This window comes from Magnolia sinica, chromosome 3 (genome assembly GCF_029962835.1).
Source record: "Magnolia sinica isolate HGM2019 chromosome 3, MsV1, whole genome shotgun sequence".
NCBI lineage: Eukaryota > Viridiplantae > Streptophyta > Magnoliopsida > Magnoliales > Magnoliaceae > Magnolia > Magnolia sinica.
The window spans coordinates 6,991,454-6,998,189 of NC_080575.1; the positions used below are offsets into that span (position 1 = coordinate 6,991,454).

At 40.3% G+C, this 6,736-nt stretch overlaps 1 pseudogene; it reads right to left on the bottom strand.

Annotated features, from left to right (window-relative positions):
- Positions 1 to 2,902: 2,902 nt before the first annotated feature.
- Positions 2,903 to 5,334, bottom strand: LOC131238784 (probable protein S-acyltransferase 7; annotated as a pseudogene).
- Positions 5,335 to 6,736: the final 1,402 nt, after the last annotated feature.

Consider the following 6,736-nt stretch of genomic DNA (forward strand, 5'->3'; position numbering starts at 1 on the left):
TTAGAAAAGGTAAATTTAATAAAAACTATCACGGAGACGTTAAACGGAAGCTGTTTGTGTGCTGAGTAGCTCAGTACGGTAAGCTAAATGCGTAAAGTCTGTGGAGCCCACCGTCATTGTCACTCGTGCATTGTATCAAATCCATCCATCTCTTTTATCATCTTATTTTAGGGTTTTACAATAAAAATTAATCATATCCAAAGATCAAGTGGACCACACCACCTGAAATAGTGTGAATTAAATTCTACAGCTGAAAAGTTTTTGGGGCACATGGAAGTTTTATATCAAGATGATATTTGTTTTTTCCATTCATCCTTGTCTTTGTGATCGTATGAACAGTTTGGATGAAAAATAAAAATCATTGGGCGCTTACAAACACTTCAATGGTGAAAATCAATACTTCCAAGGTTTCCTTTGGTATGGTCTACTTGAGCTTTTGATTAAAACTCGGTATGCAATCTGATTTCATGTTAGACACAGATTTATTGCCAAAGCCTTTTGCAATAAGATCCTGCGTAAAGATTCCGGATCGGACCACTGCGACATTTGTGATAAATTCAACCCGTTCATCCATTTTTAGATATCATTTTAGAACATCATACCAAGACTAATGAATATACAAAACTCAAATGGGCCACACAAGAGGAAACAGTGGGGATTTAGCGTCCACTTCATCCTAATAAAAATGACTTTATAAATTGTTTGGATGGCATATAAACATCAAGAGGCCCAGGAAGGTTTCAACGGTAGGAATTTCTTTCTCCACTGTTTCATCTTGTAGGGCCCAATTGAGTTTTTAATCATCCTAATTTTTGGTTACATGTCTTAAAATGAGCTCTAAAAATGAACGAATGGATTGAAATTCTTATAAACATCACGGTGGACCTTATCCATTAAATTTGGGTCCACGGTTTCCATTGGAAACGTATTGGTTACTCCCCCGCCACTTGGTGCTATGTGGACCCACCATGATGTATGTGTTTCATCCATGTTGGCCACTGAGACCAAAATGAGGTATAACCCAATCTCAAGTTGACCACGTGAAAAATATTTTGGGGACCATAAAAGTTTTGGATCGTGATCTTTGATTTTTCCCTTCACCGAGTCTTTATAACCAAACCAATAGATTGGATGTCAAATAAATAAGGTGGGCCTTAAGAGGACTTTAATGATGGATATCCAATCACCATTGTTTTCTATGGTGTGGTCCATATTAGATTTATTTCCCTCTCATTTTTGGGATCAACTCCTAACGGAATGAATGAAACACATATATCTGTCACCCATTTATATGGGTCCCACTATGATGTATGTTGTATTTGCTGCATAAAAACATGAATTTAAAACTCGAGTACCCCACCATGCTGGAGAAGTAGCTTTCAAACCCCCGTCATTGGTAGGAAAAAAACTTCAACTTCAACTTTGTCTCGCAACCTCATCCTTTGTGGAACTTCAACTTCATCAGACTCCGCGTCCTCACTTTGTCTAATGTAGTCATTTCAGCACCTGTACCTTTGTACCTCTTTAAATGCTTTGTCGCGTTACTTTGTCTCATCGAACCCCATCACTTTGGACCTCGTACTGACTTTGAGGTCACCCCGTACTTTGTACCAAATTGCTTTGTACTACCTCGTCGCTTTGTCTAGTGAACCTCGTCACTTTGTCTTCAATCCCATTAGTGTAGTCACCAAGCTCTGTGGAACTCCACCCCACATCACGATGCATGTGTCACTTTGTCTACCTTACCTCGTTACTTTGTGAAGTACCCCCACTTTGTGATGAGGTTTTACTAGACATTTTTAGAGATTGTTTTATGGAATTATAAATAAATAAGTCAGATCTAAAGTTTAAGTGGACCCCACCTGGAATATGCATTTCATCCCTGGGCGGCACTGGCATGTATTATAGTGGACAGTGACATCCAACGTTCAAAACTTCTTAGGGGCCACAATAGTTTTCGATGAAGCTGATTAACTGATATTTTTGTTTTCCTCTCATCCATGTCTGTACTTGAGCTTCATTCTTTGGCTATGCCCTAAAATGATCTCTCCAGGTGGATGAAAACATACATCACTAGTGGGACCCATATAAATGGGTGACATCACTTCCCCACCATGATGTATGTGTTTCATCCATTCCATTAATCTATTTTTACATATTATTTTAGGGCTTGATTCCAAAAATGAGAGGGATATAAATCTCATATGGACCACACCACAGGAAAACAATGGTGATTGGATATCCATCATTAAAGTCGTTCTAAGGCCCACCGTATTGTTTATTTGACATCCACTATGTTTCCCAGGTGAAGGGAACAATCAAAGATTAGCTTGTCCAAAACTTTTTGATCCCTAAAAGTTTTTAATGGTCAACATTTATTCAACATTGTGTTATGTGGTCCTCTTGAGATTGGGTTATACCTCATTTTTGTCTCGACCATAAAATGATTGTAATGCATGGATGAAACATAAATGGTGGGCCCACGGCACCAATCTCAATACGTTTCCAATGGAAACCGTGTACGCGGATTTACTGGGGAAAGCCTTTTGCATGAAGTTCCAACGCTGGATGTATGGTGGGGTCCACCGTGATGTTTATAAGAAGTTCCAACGCGGCACATCCATCATAGTGGGGTCCACAGAGCTTGGTGACGTCACTTCAGTATCCAATCCGCGCCCCCACCGAGATTCAAACAAGCCTCAGTACTGATGATCAAAGTACTCGAATAAGCAAAACCCTAGAAAACCAACAAACCGGACACTTGTCCACAACTGCAACACATCCATTGACTAGGTAAGAGAAACTATAGGCTGCTGATCCATCGGGTCCTGAATAGTGTCCCGATGCGCCAGTCAGTACAAACACATGCAACATAACTTACAGCATCCTACCACCAAAACGTTCAAGCCCAATCCAACCAGACCATCCCGCCGATGATTTCCATTCGTGCTGCTGCCGCTGCCGCTGCCAATCCTATCCGATTCCCCAGCCTCCGCTGCCATCGCAAGGACATCGGACGATCATATCGATATCTGAAGTTCTCGGTTGTCTGCAAACAGAATCCAAAAGAATGACAATACATCAATCAAAGAATTCCGTGCTCTTTTCACAGGGGTCAGACTTGAGAACATGGTGAGAAACGTGATGGCTACTTGCGAAGAAGTGTCAATGTGGCACGTCTGAGACCCACATCATCATTCATCAGAGATGCCCACCATGCATGAACTGTGCCGCGGGCTGCTTTAGAATGGGAATTGGACAGTTAAAAGAATTGACTATGTATATGTGTTGCCGACCTAATGACAGGACCGGCCTGAATTTGGGGCCACAGCACATGCATGGCAACAGCCTCCTCCTGAGGAGCCTAGATCTCATACACACTTGCTACATTGGAAGTTGGAACATGTGGGAGAGTGGGATATGTAATTTGACTCTTGCAAATACCCATGGGAGTACTTAAAAGTGGTTAGTTTACCTGGTTCGTGCTGATGAGATACTAGTGGAAGACAGTGAGGCCACCAACAAACCAAACTGATATGAAAGTGTAAATTATGAGCACAATGTTGGCGGGAGTCTTGGTCATTGCCTTCAAGATTGTGATGTGTTCAGCATCCATGATCCTCTTGATGTACACCCAGCAAAACCCGAATACATATATACATAGCAGAGTTGTGGAAAAGACGAACATGAAGAAGAACCAGTAGTTGCGCTGCAACCAGAAGTGAAATAGATAAGAGATTGGTGCAAATACCTACAAAATGGAGTAACAAAGAAACACATGCTAGCTGCTGCTTTTTCTGTCTTCTATTTTTTGGATTCTCCATCCTTCCCTCTCCTTTTAAATTCCCAAACCTCCACCTTTTTTTCCATAAATTCAGCAGGCACATAATATATCTGGTTGGGAATGCTAATTTAACACTGCAAAAATATCACATGCAAATCTCACTGCAGCCCAAGTTGAAATGTGATGTGTCTGAAATCTAAAGTCATTTTTGCCGGGCCCCATCATGGATAGGCGAGAGCCCAATAATTACGTCCTCCGAAATCATTAGTGCTTAGATAGAAGACCTGTCCATTAGACGTGATCCACTAGTCCACTTTTTAATCATCCATTTTCTTCCTAAACTAGTCATCCAATAGAATGGTTAGGACTATCCAACCAGTGCAATTTCAGGTCCATGGGTAATTCAGATGGGGGCCCGCTAGATGAGCAATCCAGAAATGGCACGTGCGTATGATAGTTGAATGTGATTTAGTATGGTTAGTATATCAAGAACATAGCGCATGCTTGATAGAAATTATAGACATTTGGGTGCCTTAACAACCCAATACATTGCCCTACCCAAGGCAGTGGTGATCGAAACGTTCCACACGGTTGTTACAAATGGAACAGTGGGAGCAGCGAGGGGGCCGATACAGCAACTGCTGCGGAGTTTGGCCACCTCCAACTTCCATGCTCCCATCATGGCCTTCTGGCTCTGGCGGATGTAAATTACGTGGTATAATACCAAGATCTCTTCCGGAGTGAACAGGAGAAGAGATAAAACCTGAGTAACCAGAAGCCTTGGTCAGTTTGAGATTTTGAAATTCAGGGCAAGAACAACGAGCACGTTTATGGTCAAGTCAGAGAGAAGCAATAAGAAACAAATACCGAAAGTTCATGATCCCACATATTCATATCTGTACTAATTATGGCGCCCATTGTCAAATCTATGCTCGTAAATTCTCATGGACGGCTCTCAGTACCGGATGTATCCTAGATAGGGCGACCCAGAATCGGATGCATGCTATGAAAAAATCCGTTCTAGATAGGGATGTGTGTAACCAAGATAGCAGACTTCTTGGCATCCTCCCTAACAGGGAAAGCCGAAAACGTGTTATGAAATTTGTAAAAGAGACGCGGAACCAAGCCATCAAATGTGGTCGCGTCATCCCTTCCAGGGCATTTCGTTATTTCCACAGCAACTTCTTTTCCCTTACATTTGTTCCGTAATTTCATACATTTATCATCCGTATCCGTCTGCTCTTCTTTATATTTAGACGTATTTTCTTTTGTATCATTTCCTTTACATGCGTGAGCAGGAGCCTTTTTTTTCATTTTTCTATCAAGGATTCGAAGTAAAACCATCTTACTGTTCCGATCACTAAGCCGCCCATTACTGCGCCTCCTATCTAACGCTTTGAGAAGGTAAAAAAGATCGTACCGATACTGCTCGCCAGTGAAATGAGTAGAATATACTTTGTGGAGATATTAACCATCTGCCCTCCGTACTCTATGGCGCAGTCCATTTTGGTGGGGGTTCTAGCGTTGGAGAAAACGAGAGAACCTGCCATTATCGTACTCTGGGGAGCTTGAGAAGATAGAGAGATTCTGTCTAGGTTTTTAGGCAAGCACCGAATAGTATAATCCTCTGCTTCCAACAGTTGATATGTTAATTATGTTATACTAATTTAACCATGTTCGATGTTAACAGTATAATTAACATAAGATAATTGTTCCAAATTAACATAACATAATTACTTAGCATAATTAACATAGCATAATTATTCTAAATTAATATAACATAATTATTCCAAATTAACATATCATAATTATTCCGAATTGATATAGCATAATTAACATAGCATTATTTTTTAAATAATTTGACGCAGGAATGAACGTGATGAGGATAACTACTCCGAATCCACGGAGCTTCTCTCGACTCCTCACAGAGACTTCTCGAGTCCACGAGGAAAGAAAGTAGAAAATAGAAATAAATTTTAATAAATTCGAAATTGATTAATTGATGAATAAAAATGAGTTCACAACCCTTTAAATAGAGGTACCAAGGAATGGGAAATAAATAAAAATCGAATTACAACTAAAACTCTTAGAATCTACAACTTACTGTAAATAGTAAACTTACTATTTATAGATGGTCGTGATTTCTACTAGTGTGCAAGGTGTTTGGCCAAAAATAGTAAGTGTCCTATTTGGCTTCACCAAATCGTTCTCCTAATTATTCTAAGCTCTTTTCATATTGGATGCAACTCCTAAAGCTCGACGGATGAAGAGTTATAATCAAACTAAAACTTACTATTTATAGTAAAAACAAAATTACAACAGGGAAACGACTGTCGATCCAAGGGTATTTCGCAAATTCGGCTAGTGCAACCCGGCGTAGGTTTATTGTGTATCTTATATAGAAAAGTACTTTAGTATTTGGTTACGGGGGTAGCATAATAACTATCGTATGTACGACAACAAACCCACCCCAACTGATACGTTTGTCATCTTTAACTGAGCTAACTACCATGGCCATCATTTGGAATAGTATAACCCCCCCCCCCCCCCCCCTTTTTAAATGAAAAGATTGTCATTATAGCATTCAACTACATATTTAAAAGCAAAAAAACTAGCAAAAAATCAAACACATCTTATATGTTTGTAAATTCTCATGAACGGCTCTCGGTACCGGATGTATCTTGAATAGGGTGACTCGGAATCGGATGCATGCTATGAAAAAATCCGTTCTGGACAGGAATGCGTGTAACCAAGCTACCAGACTTCTTGGTATCTTCCCTGACAGGGAAAGCCGAAAACGTGGTATGAAATTTTAAGAGAGACATGGAACTAAGACATCGGATGTGGTCGCGTCATCCCTTCTAGGGCGTTTCGGTATTTCCACAGCAACTTCTTTTCCATTACCTTTGTTCCGTAATTTCATAGATTTATCATCCATAACCCTCTTCTCTT